Source organism: Pyrgilauda ruficollis, unplaced genomic scaffold (genome assembly GCF_017590135.1).
Source record: "Pyrgilauda ruficollis isolate IOZ18807 unplaced genomic scaffold, ASM1759013v1 scaffold118, whole genome shotgun sequence".
Taxonomy (NCBI): Eukaryota; Metazoa; Chordata; class Aves; order Passeriformes; family Passeridae; genus Pyrgilauda; species Pyrgilauda ruficollis.
Window position 1 is genome coordinate 468,723 of NW_024510099.1, and position 19,970 is coordinate 488,692.

A 19,970-nucleotide genomic window follows, 5' to 3' on the forward strand; every position below is an offset into this window, starting at 1 on the left:
CTAAACTGCCCTTGTCACAGGGGCCACTGAGCCTGTAAAGCCATCATCCTGAATGGTTTGATCTTGTTTAGCCCAAAATACTATTTCTGATCCTTGGCCCTCATTTTCAGAGTGATCAATAATTCAAATCTCAAATGTAAAGGAGGCAAACATCAGTTTGGGAAGCACCACAGCATCTAGGGACCTCTGGGGGAGAGACCAGCATAAAACACGTGGGAACTGGAAGCAGGACCATTTCTTCCATCACCACCAGTGGTCAAACATCTCTCTTGTGATGGAACGACGAAGAATTTTCTTCCTTCCTGAAAAACAAAATTAAAAAGTCAAATGCAGACCAGAGTATCAGGGGTTTAATGCTGTTTAAATAATCTATTTTAGAAAATAATTTAGACCAACTTTCTTGGTTGTGCATGCAAGACAAAAATCTTTTAAATTATAATATTGACACAATAAATTATGTCAATTAACATTTATTAATTACTATATTATTTATTAATTCTTTTCAGTCAGAAGATCACTTTTTTGAAGTTGTTAACCTCTGTCATTAAAAATCTTCATTTTTTTAGGGCAGTGCTCTCGTTGTTGCTCTCAGCAAGCTCATGCTTCCCAGTTAAAGGCTGACCTGGTCTACCCTTCTTGCTGTTATTATATAGCATTTATTCTGCCACTTTCAGCCCTGCAATCAATAGCTGTGATCACAGCCAAGGATGTTACATGACTCTATGACCCAGATATACATGTCTGGGACAAAAAAAAAAAAAAGCTGTGACACTTTGGAGAGCCTCACATTCTGATTTAGTTTGCTCTAAGGAAAAAAAAATGTTTTTTGGAACAAGTGGGAGGCTTTGTAACTTCCCTGTGCAGTCATGGGACAGTTGTTCTAATCCAGGCTTTCAGCACGCTCAGCACGTGTAAGGGATCTAAATAAAACACAGGGGAAGGGTCCTCATTGCAACAGAGCAGAGAAATCCCTTAGAAATCTATTTTTGGGGTTTTTGCAGCATGGCTCAAGGCAGGACTGATGTATGGTATGGAAAATACATAAGGGTCAGCTCAGTTCTGGGTCCTGTCTCCTGCTGTGTTTGAAGGAGAAAGGGGACGCTGACCACTATAGATGTATTGAATACTGGAGATACAGAATTAATTATAACACAATCATTAATCTCTTAGTGATCCCAGCCTGTTTCACTTGGGTATGGTTTTTGCAGCATGGCTCATCATGACTGATGTATGGTATGGAAAATACAGGACCCAGAATTGAGCTGACCCTTATGTGTCCTGCTGTGTTTGAAGGAGAAGGAGGATGCTGGCTACTATAGATGTATTAAATACTGGAGATACAGAATTTACTATAAAGCATTCATTAATCTCTTAGTGCTCCTAGCCTGTTTCACTTGTGGATTATAAGTTGTGCTCCTTCATTAAGCATTTTCATTGTAAACAAGGGACGAGTAGTTGTGTTTGTGTTACATAAAGGGTGGTGACAGGAGCCTGTGCCTGTCCCTGTGATGTGCTCTTGCTGAAAGGCCATTATTCTAAGGCTTGAAGTGCTGCAGCACATGGAGAAAATCTGGAATATACTTGCTGTGGCTGACACAGAAGTGCTATTTTGGGGCATTGTTATGTTTTAATTTATGTAATTTAATTTCTTTAATGAAGTCAATATGCTGACTTATCTCAGCTGGATCTCAAAGAGCTCAGCTGGGCGCGGGAAGTGGCAGAGCTTAGTTCCTGGGGTCACACAGACTGAAGGGGATCTTCCTCTCCAGCTGCCCACCCTTCAGCTGAGTCAAGATCACTCATTTGGGTATTTCTGCAGGACATTGGACTTGTGCCATTAAGCATTTACTGTCTTTTGCATAAATGACAAGCTCTTATTCCCAGGATAATTCTGCCATGGTCCAAGTCACAATTGCAAAGGGATTAAAGTGTGGGGAGCTTTCCATTTCTGGTTCAATATGCTCCAGACTTTGCTATTTCAGTTGTCTGCCCTACTTCTTGCCTAAGCAGTATTGTATGTGTTAAAGTAAATTTATGCAGTCACTGTAGGAAAAAAGTTTTGCTTTTATATTTCATATACTGACCACTAATATTATCAGGAATAGGACTAAGGCCTGGTGAAATTCTTGAGTTTGTTCCACGTGGTTTCAAAGACATGCAGAACTGGGTACAAATGACATTTCTTCTTGAAGAGCAGTATCTCAAGTGAATTACTTCAGTTTGGAAGTGAAATACTGCATAAACAGTGCCTGCAGAAAATAAGGACTGTAGGTTTTTGGCACAAAAATGAGGATAAGTGCAATGCTTTCAAAGGATGAAAGAGCTCAGTAGTTCACAGGTTTTGTTTTTTTACAAGGGTTAGATTCTCAGGCCTAACAACACATCAATTGGCAAACAATAAACATGGTTGCATTCAATTATTCTGTCCTCATCAAGTGAAACAACAGTACCTGTCTTTGCTCTTTGAACCCAAATAAATCCATAGACCCTCCATCCTCGTGAGAGGGCTACCTGGAGAAAGAAGTGAATTTAAGCTATTAAACTATGATTTAGGGAGCTAATTTTCCTGTTTCTATTGGCTTTTTTCCCTAGCAATATCTTTTATCCATGTAAAATATATTTTTTGTTCCCAATTGAAATACATTACAGACTTTTCTATTTTTGTTTTATGGCCTCTCAAAGGCATTCAGCAACCAAAATGTGCACCATGCACTCAGGATGTTGAGACATGGGGACAAAACTGGATACAACAGATATTTCAGGTTTTATTTTCTTTTGTGATTAGAAGATGCAACTTATAAAATTATTAAGATCAGAGGTTACATGTGAAGCTAATACAGCTTCATTCCTTTGTATTTCAGTGAGTTTTGGATGTGCAGAAAGGTACCCAGAGGGTTCATGCAGGAAAATAGATTATTTTGGGACAGGGGGGAGAGCTCTGCCCTTGAAAATCGAGTCTCCTATATGTGTTCATGTGAGGAGGTGGAGATCAAAAATATTCTTTTTTCTTATTTGGTTTGAACTTTTGGCTGTAGGAAAAAATCCCCAAACAAGAACTTAAAGAATAAGCCTAGTGTTCCTATGTACACTGTTTTTATTGTAGAAATTCTTGATTTGTTGGTATCTTGAAATGAGTACCCTTCTGACTGCAAAGGTACAGCTGCTCCTTTGAGCAAGAGCAGGCACATTATTTAAGAACTAAATGGAGGAGGAGCTCCTGAGCAAAAGAACAAATGAATGCTAAATGCTGAAATCTGTATGAAACTGGTACAAATTAGCTGATATGAGATTGTACAATCACGCTTTAATTTTCCTTGCTGTGGTGTTACATTATAAATGCTTCAGGCCATGTGTATAATGCAAGACCTCTTCTGTAAATTCATTTTAGGTGACAGTGTTTTTAGCAAGTGAGGGTTCTAAATATAGCCTGATGACTGAAAAGACATTGCCCTTAGGATGGGCTGATCACATTGCCACAGCTTTTTTTCGTCTTCTCTATTACCATTTCAAGTACCAAAACTAAAATTTAAAAAACCCCAAACAACAAAAACACAAATAAAAGCAAGGCTCTTTCTCTGAGGGCTTCTCTTGTACATAACGATGAAGCCTTATGCGAGGGTGACATAGTTGGATTTCAGGTTATTTTTGCTCAGTTTGGTGTTCATCTTTAGCAGTGTGATTGGATGGGAAGTGCACTTCAGTGCACACTTTGGTGCTGTGCTGATGATCAAATGCACTTATTTACCGTGGCCCTGTGTTTGCTGTGTACCTGGTGAGGGGAGGAGGAGCACGCAGAAATGAGTGTACTGCATCTGAGATGGATTGGCTCTAAGGGAATGGTTTAAGAAAGGATGTTTCTAACCATGCAATTCACAAAAGAGAGCAGAGCAGCACTCTCAGCATGTTGGGGGTTGGAAAATTTTCAAGACATGGCGTGCTGTTATCTTAATTTTGAAAGAGTTTTTGTAAAGGACCATTTGCGAAGAGTTGGACTTGATGGTCCATGTGGGTCCCTTCCAATTCAGAATATTCTGTGAAAAAATAACAAGAAAACTAATGTGGTTAGAGAAAAAAAACTCTAGGTTTTTTTCCTTGTAACAATTTGTAATTCTAAATTAACTCTGAATATGGTATAAGTGGAAAAATAGAAGATATTTTATGTTATTTGTAAAGACACATGAATATCTTTTCATGTTATTTGTTTTATTTTCATTATAGAAGTTTGATTTTCATTATAGAAGTGCTACCAATTTTATAAAGTTCCAAGCAAGGAGGGAGGAGCTGGGCCAGAAGAAACCAGCCACAGGTGGACCTGTGGCAAGCACTGTAAATCAGAAAGTTCATCTTGCCTACCTTAGAGGCTGCCACTGCTTATCGTATTAAAAACACATCCTGTGTTCCCAGTAGCACCCCATGGTTTAAGCCTTTCCTGGCTTCCAAATGCATGCCCGTGCCAGGAAGGATGTGCCATGATTAGTAAATAAACAAGTAAATTTATTAGTTAAATAAATTAGTAAATCTCCCTGGACAGGCAGATTGTGGGGAGGTCTCTGTTCTGAAGTGGTTGCACTAGAATTGCTCCCTGCAAACAGCGGTGTTGGCTGCAGCTTCCAGGCTCATTTCACATTCTCTCCAAACTTCACTCAGGCTGGGATTGCGGTGAAGCATTTGTGTTCCCACAGAGGCAGGCAGATTTCTGTGTGGGAAATTGGGAAAGTGCACGGAGGTTCAGCCTCGTGTATCGTGTGTTGCCTCCCTGCCCTGCTCCACCAGCGCTCCCTGACATTTCTGCAGAGCCAGGGACTGAGCACTGGGGTTGTGTGCGTGTCAGGAAAGTCATTCAGCTGATCCTAAGCTTGGCACTTTCCCTTTTTAAGGCAGATGTACCTTGTGACTCGATGTGCTAATGTGGAGGCTTGAGGTTTCCCGGGTTTAGGAAATGGTGCTGGACTTGTGCTGAATCTCTAAGGGATGTGTGTGCTGTGGTTTGCAATTGGAACAGCTGCATTTCAAAACTATTTCCTGTTGAATTGTATCCCAGCATTTAACTATAATCTATGTAAGAAGGCAGGTTTTTAATGAAAGACAAAAAACCCCTTTGTATGTTCATGAGTGTGAGCATGTGATGCAAGCTGGCCTCCCCACGTCTGCCTGCTAATTAAGTGTCCATGAAGCTCTGAGGTGATGCCAGAAATAGTAGAATGATAAACTATTTCAAGTCCATCACGCCAAGAGCAGGGATTTGGGAGCTGCCACAGTACATTTTTTATTGAGCACCCAGATGAGCCCAGTGAACTGTAAGAGAGGCTCTGAGGAGAGCCTCTGTCACTCCCTGGCACAGCTGAAATGTGGCCATTCTCTCCTAGAGCCCACAGAGGTGTTTGTGGGGTTTTGCAGACTCATTTCCACGTTCATCCGAGCCTGCACCTTCTGAAATGCAGCCCCATATGAAAATAAGGAAATGTTGACCTGTGGCTCGCAGAAGAGGGAAACCAGCAGCTCCTTCCTTATCCACAAGGAGTGTGGCCAGGCTGTGGGAGGAGATTCTCCCCCCTACTACTCCTGTGAGAGACCCCACCTGGGATTCTGGAGCCTGCAGCTCCCCTGTTTTTGCTGTTCAACCAAACCTTTAAGCTACTTGGGATTTCAGCTGACTTAATTCCATCAAGACCAATAAAGTCTGCTCAATTCAAATCCTCCAAAATACTAAGGGTGGCAGAGAGTGTTCTTGCAAAAATGTAACTCGCAACAGAACACTTCACACCATTTCTTTTGGTCCTCCTGAGTGGTGTTTGGAAAACCCACAAAACTTTGTTCCCTGTGTTTTCTTTAAAAAGCCTGGCTTTCTGAATCTCTCCGCTGACAAGCTCTGTTGTGATGTGTCAGTTTGTGTTGTGTCAATTGCCTCTGGTTATATAATGTGCCATGATATGACTAATGCAGCCCAACATGAGTCACCTGTCGTGACAGCTTCATGCTCTCAAAAAACCTCCCTGCCTTCCCTTTAGAATACATTTTTGTTATTGTTGCTTTATTTTTCCTGAAGATGCAATTTTACCCAATTCACTGTTCATTGTTTTACATTTTTGCAAGGTGGTAAGTAGGCACATAAATGCACTATTAATGTGTGTGACTAAATTATTCCTGAGGGGGGTAAAAGCCTGCTGTGAAGGGAGGAGATTACAGATCTGCTGCCACAATGCAGCGCTGTACCTGAAGAAAAACGTTATGAGCAGAGCAGAAATCCCAAGGAGCAGATGGGAATCTAAATGTGAACAGTTCTAATCAGGGCTCATTTGTGCCAGGAAATTGTACGTAACATTACACTGAATTATTAACACAGGCTGTGGTTGTGGTGCTCAGCTGACAATGTCATAAATGCTCAGCAGGTACATGTGTAACATGTGAACACTGATATAAAAGCAGAATTTTGCCCATTTTTCTTGAAGGAGAGACACTGAGACACTCCCAGGCGCTGCTGTTTTATGCCGCTGATGAGCTCAGTAGGTAAAAGCATGGAGCCAATACTGCCAAGGTTCTGGGTTCACTTAAGAGCTGGACTCAGAATATTCTGTGATTGCTTAATAGCAAAAGGGTGAGGATCTGTAATTTTTCAAGGGTAGGTAGCCTGGAAATTCAAGTTAACTCATGTCATGCATTTCCTTGTAACCTTTAACATTTTTTTGATCCAGTGGTGCTTTTTTTACTATGAAAGCATGAAGTGGTTGTGAGGCTTTCATTATGGCTTTCCTCCTCAGATAAAACCAGACCTCATCTGAGTAAAAGAATATAATATTTTCCTTAAAATGATCTTTGTATCACAACAAATTATATATTTTTTTCCTTAGAGTTTGAATGATAGGTGTAATCGAGAAAAGAACTTCCATGATTTTCAAGTTATGCTTCTCAAGTTATATATATAAAAAAAAAGTAGGGTTCAAATTCACTACTCTTATTCAGATGACAAAGTATAATTGCAGAAACTCATGTCTTTCCTATAAATAGCCTGAGAAAGCACAAGCAGGTTCCAATAAAGAATTACTGAAATCAGTTCACTTATCTTACAGCAGGTGATGAATCAACAGCAATTTTATTGACTGCAGGAGTCTGGAAGTGTATCATTTTACAGATTTTATCATGTACTTATTCATTTTGCCATATCATATCCATATTATTATTTTGTATCATCTTTCAATAAAATGCCATGTTTACTCTCCAGTATCAGGTACCCATCATTTCATTAGCCAAGAGTGCCAATTATTTTGTTTAATTATGAAATACTACTTAAACCTATGAAGAAGGAAGAAAAGGTAAAGAAGAATAACTTGTCTTTGTTTTAAAACATTTATTTTGTTTTATATATATTATATTCTAAAACTCTAAACTCTCAGTTTTTAGTGATATTATACACTTCTAATTACTATAATTAGAAGTATAATTACTATATACTCATAATTTTCATGTTATTAATTAATCTTCAAAGCTTTTTTATGACTTGAGGTTTAATGTAGTGTTTTCTTGGGAGTTAGAGTTTGTTAGTAGGGAAAATGTAAAATTTTTAGCAACTAGAACTCCAACATCTGAGTAGTTATACAGTACTGCTCTCTAAAGACATAATGTCCATGTACCATTTCTATTTTCATGATTTTTTAAGTTCACTTTTACATCTTTTGTGACTGTCTGAAATTATTTCCCAATGTTAAAAAGATAAACAACAGAGGGATACGCTTTATAGCAAATTTGATTATTAAGTCTGTACTAAAATAGACTGGGACCTTGCAAATTTTTTGGGTTGTGCTGGCAGTGTTCTGAATTTCCTTGTGGCTGGATGTGACCACAGGCAGGGCTGTAAATACAACCAGTGCCTTGTACCTTATATAGATGTCACATTTCCCAGGTGTGCTGAATCTGCAGGAGGGTTTTCCCCCCACACTGGAGTTAACACAACGATGTGCTGTCCTCTGCTATGTTAAATAGTCTGTGGAAACGTGAAGCAGCACAGCATGACAGCTCTTTAACTCCCCAGTGCAACAGAGAGACATGAGGTGGAGAAAAACCCCCCAGTTGATTTGATTTATTTATTTGTGGAGATGCAGCAGCTCTCCATTCGTGGGCTCTCCCAAGGTGCCTGCTCTGGTGCATTCCTCTCCTCTCCTGCTGCTGCCTGTGGGTTCTGTCTGGCACAAGGCAATGTTTTGAGCACTGCTTTCAGCAGCTGATGGATAGCAATGCAGTTTTCAGCTCCAATTCTATTCCATATCCCATTCTGTCTATGGCATATTTTAGTGTTGATCAAGTCCAGTTAATGCCTTTGGGATAAAATGAGCAGAATCTTGACACAATCTATTATTTAGATAGTGTGTTTGGTGTTGGAGCCCATAATAGATTTTCATAAAAGAGATTTCATCTGTTTTCCTTGGCTTTTAGGTCCTGCATTGGCCCTTGAAAGAATGCTGTTTATGTGTCAGTATATTCACCCCCTTTCCACATTTTGCTCTGCCTTTCTCATCTACAGACATGGAAATAACCATACTTGCCTAGTCTTTATGTTTTCCTTGTGTGTGTAGCAGTTAAACTTTTCCCATGCTTGCCATTTTTGTGTGGCCAATAACAAAGCCATAATTTACAACAATAAACATTTCACAGGTCCTAATTTTTCTCTGTAACTACTAGGAACCGAATTCCCAACAGCAGGAGTGAGATTTCTCCCTGCAAATATATAAGTGAGTTGCTCATGTTGAATATTTACTGATCCCTCTGGTAACCTGGCATTTGTTTCATTCAGTTCTGGTCACTGCTGTCTAATTTCATCTCCATCCAGTTCTCTGGGTTCAATTGCTGGGTGTTTACTGAGGAACTGCAGGTTGTGTTCCCTAGCTCCTTAAGATATACAACTATTGTGCCTGACCACACAGTCTTTTATTCACTACAAGTGTACAAAAGAGGAAAATTTATGTTTCAGACCTAGGCTCCAGTATAATTTTTGGCCCTTTTGTTGGTTTTAGATTTCTGTAACATTTTCTCCATAAGGAGGAACTATTTGGAATGGCAGCCGTGGACTTACTTGTTGGCCCTTTTATTGGTTTTAGGTTTCTGTGACATTTTCTCCATAAGGATATACTGAGGGAATATTTGGAATGGCAGCCATGGACTCACTAAGGCATACTTCATATGCAGCACCTTGTACCAGCACTCTGGGAATGGATTTTCACCCTTGTGTTGCTTTTGATCTGTACAGTCTGAAATGCTCATCTAAGGATTTTCTTCTGTTTCCTGTGCAAGAACAAAAGGAGGAACAAAAGGCAAGGTCTGAGCTCTGACTCTGTTCAAAGGCAGCAGCTGTGCTACTCCTACTAAAGGTGCACAGTGCAGGGTAAAGAGATGTTGGTAGGATATTTAGTCTGAGGAAATTCTGATCACAGACCTTGTCAGGTTTCCCCTTTTTGGTTCTGCAGCAGTCTGGTGTGTCCTTTAATATTTGGGAGTGCTTGAGTCAGAATTGCAGATATTGTACCTTTGCCATGTGACCTGAGGAGCAGAGCCATCCCTGGCAAGCAATCCCACCTCCTGTGGGAATGAGCAGCTGTGGTAGATCCACAGCCATTTGTACCCACTAAATGCATAGGAGTGTTTCATGGGCTTCACAAAGTAGCCAGAGGCAGGTGCTGATCCTGTGAAAACTCCACTCCTCCATTTTTCCTCTCCCTGTTTTTGATCCCAGAGAAATGGCACGTTGGTGCTGCCTTTAACTGCTTGTTCAAACCCACAGATGGCTCAAAGGTGCAGGGAGAAATCCCATTAGCTGACTTAGAGTCCTGCCAGCAGATTGCACCATTATTTAATGCATCATGGTTTGTCCCAGAGACATTTCTGGTACTGAGTTAGAGGGGCTGTAGACTCAGAACTTGAACTGGTGGGCAGTCAGGCACTCTGGGACATTCGTGGCACGTGTGGTATAGTGTGGAGGAACAACAAATAGGATGAGTGGAACAAATTGTGGCTGCAGTGCAGATGAAGAAGACTGCCTTTTTCCTAAATCCTTTTACTGAAGATACTCTAGAAGCCTAATCTTAGGAATCCTCCTGCTGCTAGTAGAGGACCTGTGTGCTGTGGCTGTAGAAAGGTGGAGGGGCAGCAAGCTGGGACTTGAGAAAGCAAGGATAATTAGAGACTGTTGGCATAAAATTTTCCTGCAGGAGTAATAGAGATTATAGACACTCAGGCCTTTTAAACAGGGTCTTGTCTGAAGCTTTTCAGTAAACATCAACAGCTCAGCAACAGGCAATGTCTTCTACAGGAAAAAATAAGCTTTTATTGCTAGCTGGACTGCTGTGCCTGTGAAAACATCAGCACTGCAGTGTTTGTGGGCTAGGTGTGTCTTCAGTCTTCTGTCTGAAGTGGCTGCAGGCTGATGTTTTGGCAGACTCTTCACTTTTTGGTGATATCATTCATACTATGTGAAGAGGTAAAAAAGGCTAGGAGGGAAAGAGTAAGAATGCTTAAAAAAATTAGAAATGCTTGCCAAAAATCGGTGGGAAGGAGTGAGAGGAGTTGCCATGACAAGTTGCAGCGTTGTACCTCTGAAGAATCCTTTACACATTTGGCACCCTTGCAGTTTCTGCAGTGAGCGTGGTCTAGTTGCATGCTTAGTTTAATTTGTATGCTTATAGATACAACATCACAGAGGGGTACTCTTTTGGAATAGGAGCCTTTTTGCTTCTATGACTGTGAGAAATGCAGGGTTTTTATAATTATGAGCTAAATTCTCCATAAGCTTTACATGATGTGCTTGCAGGGTAGTTTCTCTGACATTAATGCAGATAATTTCTGCTGCTTTCTTTTTCTAAAGGTTTCAGAGGGAAATATGTCAGTCTTGTGAAGAAGTCTTTAAAGAAGAAAATATTTAGGAGGAGAATAGCCAAGTTTGGCTTTATGAGTTTAGAAGTTAATCCTTTCAGAGTGGAGACCATAAACTAGGAGAAAAAGGAGAGTGGCATCTGAGCCTGACAATTTTCAGGCGGTAAAAAGCATGGTGAAAATGATGAGACTCTCTTAAATATAACCTTATATTGAACGAGGGTGCTATACTTCAAAATAAATTTTATTCCCTCCTTTTTAATTTAATCAGCCAAGACAAAAAAAAAAAAAATCTGGAGTAGATTGAATTTCTTTTTAGCATTGCAGTTTGGTCAATTTAGTACAGGAATAATTATTCACAGGTCCCTAGTAAAAAGACAAAAAAAATTCTGGAGTAGATTGAATTTCTTTTTAGCATTGCAGTTTGGTCAATTTAGTATAGGAATAATTATTCACAGGTCCCTAGTAAAAAACTTTGCTTTGACTTCCAGTGTGAAAGATCTCTGCAGGCTTTTCCAGGCAGAAGTAAACCTGCAGGACAGGTGGCAGCAGTTTACTCGTGAGCACAGACTGCAGTTTAGTCTCCAATAGCTGGAACTGCAGACAAGGTTGTGGTTGTGTTCTGCTGCTGTAGAGCTGGGGACCATCACTATGAAATCATTAGCAGTTAATTTGGCCCCTGACATTTTTCTGTAGCTTTGTGTATTGGAGTCATTGGAGCATAATTGTTCTTGGTCTCAGTTATTTCATATCAGATCCATGTTAAACAATGAACACTAGGGCTGGATGCTTAGGCCAGAAATTGGTAATTTTCTCCAGATGAAGAATTGAATCAATTTTCTTTTCATTATTTTGCTTATTCACAACTCTTGATGCCTTGTGCAGGCTGCCCTAGAACTTTGAGGCTGGACAAATATGTGTAACTGACTCAATACTGAAATATCAGTTTGATTTCCTTTTCCTCAGAGGCCTGCATGTCCCCTGCCATGCAGTGCAGCCACTCGGTGCCCCCAGATGTGAGTGTGCTGTCCCTTCTGCCTGGTTCCTCCTGTTAGCAGCCATTTACTGCATTCCTCCCTGGGTTTTACATTGAAAATGGTATTTGCACCAAATGGTATTTGCTTTAGTAACTGAGGGATCAACGTGTGCAATGGACTCATGAATGTGGTGGATGAACACATAAGTAACTCTTTTGTCTCCTTTCTCTGATCATCTGGAGAGACCATAATGCTTTTCTTTTAGTTCAAGTAGATAAAGTTTGATGATACGTTCTGTTGGTTTACACAAATGAAAAGGTTGAGCTATAATCTTAGTCAATTCCCAGGAAAATGTACAAAATTCTGCTTCCCTTGACAGGATAGAAGCAAACAAGTGAAGATTTCCCAGTTCTATCAGTCCATCTATCTGGGCTCTGTGCTAAAGAACTCTGTCTTTGCTGGTCACAGAGTTGCCTTTACAACTTTTTTCCTGAAATCTGCCTTGGCTGGGAAGCACAGTCCAGGCCCCCTGTGGCCTGTGCATCACTCTGCATGTCCTGTCAGCTCTCAGGCTGTGCAGGTTGTTCTGTTCTGCACCTCTTCTTCAGCAGCTCTGCTGGCTGCTCCTGGGAGCACAGCTGGGGGAAGGAATTGGCGTTTTGGAAGGTTTGGTAGGGCCTGGCATCCCTCCCTCAAAATTATCCGAGGATACATAGGTTGTGTTTTCTTGTCTGTTGGTCCTTGGTTTTGAGCTTATTAGTCAGATAAACAGGAGAATAATCTAACAGGAGATAATGACATTCTATTTTGAGTTGATCAATGACAGCATTGAGGGACCCAGTTTCAGACTATGCATTTGAATTTGTCTGGCAGTTGTCATGGAAAGCTTGTGCTTAGAAATCTGCTAAATGCCTTGGGCATTCAAGGGAAGCATGGATAGCTGGAGAAGGAGTTTTCACCCCAGGTAACACATGCTAGAAGCTTCCTTTAACAAATGAAATTGTTCCTTTATGTCTGCCAGTAGGAATTCATTATTTTAGTCAGGTGCTCAAGCCAACGAGCCTATTTTAACTCCATCTCTGCTAATTATAGTTGTGTGAAGTCATTTTTGTGCTCCTAAAAGGCAAAGTTAATTTCATATTTATTTCTATATGTTTATATGAGTTATAATCTGTTGCTCCCCCAATTTTTTGCTCACAGAGGAATTATTAGATTTGCTTTTCAAAGATGATAGCTGTTAATATTACCCTACTTTATTTTTAAAATCAAAATGTCAAATGTAAATTTTTGGAAACAGTGGCCCTTAAAAACGTTCTTTTGCTCCTAACTATTATTGCTTATTTTTGAGGCAGGTGAAATATTTTTAAGCAGTTGGTCCTTATGTAAGAATTTTCCCTAAATTCTTCTTAGAACAGACAATAAGATCTCTTCTGGGCAAGTGAGCTGGAAATACCATGGAGTCATAGAAGAAGAGGAAACACTTCAAGCATGTGTTATATTGTGCTGAGTTAAAAATGTCAGAAAATCTGAGGAACTCTCTAAGTACTGCCAAGTGGAAGTAGGGCTTGCAGAAGCTCTCTCCCAGTCTGTGTTTTTGTAAATAACATGTTAATATAAATATATAAATAATATAACTGTAAAATAAATATAAATAATATCAACTATAGAAATAATGTTAATATAAATATGAATATATTGAAACTTGAAATTTACTGCTACTTAGAGACTTAAAGAAGAATATAATTTTCTAGGACCAGGTAGCTTTTGTTTTTATTTTGGGGAGGCCTTCATATTTTTTGCTCCTGAAGCAATATAGTTTAGTGAGCTTCATGACCATAAAGACTTAATAAGTTAATCTGATTTTATTTCTGTGAAAAACTGTTTTGCAAGTGGTTTTAAGAGTTGTAGTTGTTTTTCAGTATCTGGAAGGACTGTGAGTTGAACAATTTATATTTGTTTATTGGGCCTCTTTGAATATATACAGGGGATATATTTACTGTAGGAGACAATAGAATGTTAGTGGAATACTGCTGGTTACTCTTAAAATCCAAGTATAATCCCATGCAAGATTTAATAGTACATAACTGATAATTATTCATATTAATGACCTATCAGATCCTCTCATAGGAATAGCAATGTAATACAAATGAAGACCCCTAGAACATTAACTAAAGGAGAACACAAAAGCATAAATTGAGTGTTATGCTCAGAGGCCTTAAATAGCAATATCTATGAAAGATATTGAGGCAGTTTTCATTTAATTCAAATAAATAGTTTATAATAAAGTTTATAAATGATAGTTTAGAAATCTGTGCATGTTTTGCAAGCAACATAGAGGATCATATAATTCCAGGATTATAGCAATACTGAATTAATACTGTTAAAATTTATATTGGCACAATATCAGTGCAGCAGGCTGTCTTAGGAGGAAAGGATGTTAACAGCTTGCCTTACCTTTTGCTCAAAAAGCCAGAAATGCTTCTTCTCTAGCCAAAACAAGCAGCACCACATGTGCTTGGAGTCCTTTTCTCCTCTCCCTTCTTAGCCAGGTTGTGTTTGTGGCAGTGCTCCTGGAAAGAGGAACTGAGCAAGGAGAAACCAAAGAGGGCTACTTGTGTCTCTTAGTGAGGATTGAGACAATCCACTGAGAGATGGGGTGTAAAATGTGCAGGAAATAGATGAAATAATGGATAATGAAGGCTGTGCTGAGGACTCTTTACAGTTAGGAAAGCTACTTAAGAAATCAGCTTAAAGCTGCTGTACCCTTCTGAGTACAAACACACTCAGCCTAAGACATTCTCACCTGACTAGAATGTTTCCCTTGAGAGCTACTAAGAATAAGGTTTAGTCTTTTATATTACACTCGTTTAACCTAAAATTTCTTGGATTTTCTATATGGAATCTCAGAGGAATTTATGGCTGGGGGACAGCAGGTGTGTAGTACCAGTGTGTAGCTCAGGAGACTGAGGTACCTGTTAAAATGGAAACAGCCTCTGAGGTGTGGAAATGCAAAACATCTTTTCTCAGCCTTTGAGAAGAAAATATTTTTTCCTCTCACACTGACCCAGGGCTAACACATACACTAATGCCACTCAGGAATCTTTATGGTAATTGTCAAGATATCAATTAATATTCATTCACAGGGACATCACATTTTCCTTTGTCCATTTATTCACCTCGTACAGTAGTGTACTTATAGAAACCAAAAATATATTGTGGGAGCAGAAAGCGTTGTGAATCCATGCATGAAAGCATATTTTGCTCTGTGTGTGCATGTGTGAGCTCATATATACCTGTACATTCCCACTGGAGATTTTTACATTTTCCTCTGTCCATTTAGGGGTCAAGCAGTGAGGAAAGAAAAGAGCATGTAATGCACATCATTAGCTATATTATTTCGGTCTATGTAGTCTCTGTCCTTAGAGGTTTTCAAGAGCTGAGTGGGTCAAGCCATGAATAATCTGGTTTAATCTCTTATTTTACCCTGATTTCAGCCTGATTTGGACTCTCAAGGTCCTCTCCAGCTTGAATTGTCCTAGGATTCCATGATTATGCCAATGATAAACTAACACGAAACATAAAAATTATAAACTATGTAGAGAGAGGCTCCTTATATCTGTTTCAGTCACCAGTAGCTGAAAGTGTCTTTGAATATACATGAAATAATTGGACACTTAGGAAGCAAAAAAACCCCTTCCCAAACTACAGAATAGATCAAAAAGACACAGAAAATCTCACATATAGTTGTGGAAAGAATCCACAGATTGTTCCTTATTTTCACCCTGAGCAGTTCAGACTGTTTATGCTGTTTTCCAGATATTTTTCCACAGTCCTGACAGTGTTCAGCTTCATTGAAAGGAGGGCTGGGTTATTTGGGAGCTGAAAAAAAGGGTTCACATCATGTGCTTCTGCTGCTAGCAATCTGCCTGCCATCAACTGGAATAAGGGGGAAAATCCAACAAGTTTTCTGAAAGGAGATGATGAGACAAAACCCCTTACTTCCACTGACTGCTTAAAATATTAAGTCACTAATGAAGTGACTGAGGATATTCCTTTGTCTTAGGTGTTTAGCAAAGCCTTCTCAGTAAGAAGGGTGTTAATTGACCACATTTTAGGAACAGAAAAACTGATCAGAAATTATCAGCTTGGGCCATAAATATAGAAATAAGGGTGAAATTAGCATTCTCATTTGATGAACAGAAGATGACAGAATTAGAATATTTTATCTTAATCTGTATACTCCTGTTTACCATCTGGTGCTTTTTGAAGTGCTATACCCTGATTCCTCTGAACTGATAAATTATGTGGTATTTGAAGCATTTAATATGCAGACTATATGAAATAGATTGACCTCCTTGCATTGAATTTCTCAGGATACAAAGCACAGCCTTTACAGGAGCAATGTCTCCTTCTTTTTCCACCCCCAGGATAATGTTCAGAGTTCCAACATACTCCAGCCCACTGCTTGAAACACAGAACACTTGCTATTATATAAGACACTTCAATTTGATGTGATTTTTTTTTCTGTTCATGTTATTTTTCACGTTAATTTTCACTGCTCTTAGATGATCTTCTGTTGCAAGTGACAGAAGAAGAAGGTGTCAGAGGGATGGGGTCACTGTGTGCTCTTAGGATGGCATTGGGTACAGAGCTGTGCAGCACAGCATTTCCAAGGTGAATTTGGGGTAGCACTCAGCTCATGAAAATAAAATTTACTTTTAAATCTTTTAAGGGGGATATGATGGTCATACTAAGAAAAAATGAAAGGTCTCTGGGAAAGGCTGTGTTTGAGAAGCAAGTGAATGATTTCTGTTGGTGCAACTGTGATTTATGGATGGGCATCTCCTTTTAAGTCTCAAAAGACTTTTCATAGCCAAGCAAGGGTTAAGAACCAGCTGAGCTGTAAGATGACTTTCCAATAGATATAAAAGTTTGAATTTACTAAATATAGAGGACATTTCCTATCTCTGCAGCTAATGCACACCAGAATGCTCTGGTAAAATGTGAATCTTATTCCCTGTTGGGTTGATGGCCACAACTTCTGTCCTTGCACCTACAGTTGCACGTGCTGCTGACAGAGATCCTGGAAATGATCCTTTTTGCAGCTTCCAGCACAGAGGTATTACAGTAAAACAAATGGATACTGTATTTTAGATATCCTTATTCTCCACCATGTAAAACTAGAGCGTTTTTCCTGAAATCTGCCTTGGCTGGGAAGCACAGTCCAGGCCCCCTGTGGCCTGTGCATCACTCTGCATGTCCTGTCAGCTCTCAGGCTGTGCAGGTTGTTCTGTTCTGCACCTCTTCTTCAGCAGCTCTGCTGGCTGCTCCTGGGAGCACAGCTGGGGGAAGGAATTGGCGTTTTGGAAGGTTTGGTAGGGCCTGGCATCCCTCCCTCAAAATTATCCGAGGATACATAGGTTGTGTTTTCTTGTCTGTTGGTCCTTGGTTTTGAGCATATTAGATAAACAGGAGAATAATCTAACAGGAGATAATGACATTCTATTTTGAGTTGATCAATGACAGCATTGAGGGACCCAGTTTCAGACTATGCATTTGAATTTGTCTGGCAGTTGTCATGGAAAGCTTGTGCTTAGAAATCTGCTAAATGCCTTGGGCATTCAAGGGAAGCATGGATAGCTGGAGAAGGAGTTTTCACCCCAGGTAACACATGCTAGAAGCTTCCTTTAACAAATGAAATTGTTCCTTTATGTCTGCCAGTAGGAATTCATTATTTTAGTCAGGTGCTCAAGCCAACGAGCCTATTTTAACTCCATCTCTGCTAATTATAGTTGTGTGAAGTCATTTTTGTGCTCCTAAAAGGCAAAGTTAATTTCATATTTATTTCTATATGTTTATATGAGTTATAATCTGTTGCTCCCCCAATTTTTTGCTCACAGAGGAATTATTAGATTTGCTTTTCAAAGATGATAGCTGTTAATATTACCCTACTTTATTTTTAAAATCAAAATGTCAAATGTAAATTTTTGGAAACAGTGGCCCTTAAAAACGTTCTTTTGCTCCTAACTATTATTGCTTATTTTTGAGGCAGGTGAAATATTTTTAAGCAGTTGGTCCTTATGTAAGAATTTTCCCTAAATTCTTCTTAGAACAGACAATAAGATCTCTTCTGGGCAAGTGAGCTGGAAATACCATGGAGTCATAGAAGAAGAGGAAACACTTCAAGCATGTGTTATATTGTGCTGAGTTAAAAATGTCAGAAAATCTGAGGAACTCTCTAAGTACTGCCAAGTGGAAGTAGGGCTTGCAGAAGCTCTCTCCCAGTCTGTGTTTTTGTAAATAACATGTTAATATAAATATATAAATAATATAACTGTAAAATAAATATAAATAATATCAACTATAGAAATAATGTTAATATAAATATGAATATATTGAAACTTGAAATTTACTGCTACTTAGAGACTTAAAGAAGAATATAATTTTCTAGGACCAGGTAGCTTTTGTTTTTATTTTGGGGAGGCCTTCATATTTTTTGCTCCTGAAGCAATATAGTTTAGTGAGCTTCATGACCATAAAGACTTAATAAGTTAATCTGATTTTATTTCTGTGAAAAACTGTTTTGCAAGTGGTTTTAAGAGTTGTAGTTGTTTTTCAGTATCTGGAAGGACTGTGAGTTGAACAATTTATATTTGTTTATTGGGCCTCTTTGAATATATACAGGGGATATATTTACTGTAGGAGACAATAGAATGTTAGTGGAATACTGCTGGTTACTCTTAAAATCCAAGTATAATCCCATGCAAGATTTAATAGTACATAACTGATAATTATTCATATTAATGACCTATCAGATCCTCTCATAGGAATAGCAATGTAATACAAATGAAGACCCCTAGAACATTAACTAAAGGAGAACACAAAAGCATAAATTGAGTGTTATGCTCAGAGGCCTTAAATAGCAATATCTATGAAAGATATTGAGGCAGTTTTCATTTAATTCAAATAAATAGTTTATAATAAAGTTTATAAATGATAGTTTAGAAATCTGTGCATGTTTTGCAAGCAACATAGAGGATCATATAATTCCAGGATTATAGCAATACTGAATTAATACTGTTAAAATTTATATTGGCACAATATCAGTGCAGCAGGCTGTCTTAGGAGGAAAGGATGTTAACAGCTTGCCTTACCTTTTGCTCAAAAAGCCAGAAATGCTTCTTCTCTAGCCAAAACAAGCAGCACCACATGTGCTTGGAGTCCTTTTCTCCTCTCCCTTCTTAGCCAGGTTGTGTTTGTGGCAGTGCTCCTGGAAAGAGGAACTGAGCAAGGAGAAACCAAAGAGGGCTACTTGTGTCTCTTAGTGAGGATTGAGACAATCCACTGAGAGATGGGGTGTAAAATGTGCAGGAAATAGATGAAATAATGGATAATGAAGGCTGTGCTGAGGACTCTTTACAGTTAGGAAAGCTACTTAAGAAATCAGCTTAAAGCTGCTGTACCCTTCTGAGTACAAACACACTCAGCCTAAGACATTCTCACCTGACTAGAATGTTTCCCTTGAGAGCTACTAAGAATAAGGTTTAGTCTTTTATATTACACTCGTTTAACCTAAAATTTCTTGGATTTTCTATATGGAATCTCAGAGGAATTTATGGCTGGGGGACAGCAGGTGTGTAGTACCAGTGTGTAGCTCAGGAGACTGAGGTACCTGTTAAAATGGAAACAGCCTCTGAGGTGTGGAAATGCAAAACATCTTTTCTCAGCCTTTGAGAAGAAATTATTTTTTCCTCTCACACTGACCCAGGGCTAACACATACACTAATGCCACTCAGGAATCTTTATGGTAATTGTCAAGATATCAATTAATATTCATTCACAGGGACATCACATTTTCCTTTGTCCATTTATTCACCTCGTACAGTAGTGTACTTATAGAAACCAAAAATATATTGTGGGAGCAGAAAGCGTTGTGAATCCATGCATGAAAGCATATTTTGCTCTGTGTGTGCATGTGTGAGCTCATATATACCTGTACATTCCCACTGGAGATTTTTACATTTTCCTCTGTCCATTTAGGGGTCAAGCAGTGAGGAAAGAAAAGAGCATGTAATGCACATCATTAGCTATATTATTTCGGTCTATGTAGTCTCTGTCCTTAGAGGTTTTCAAGAG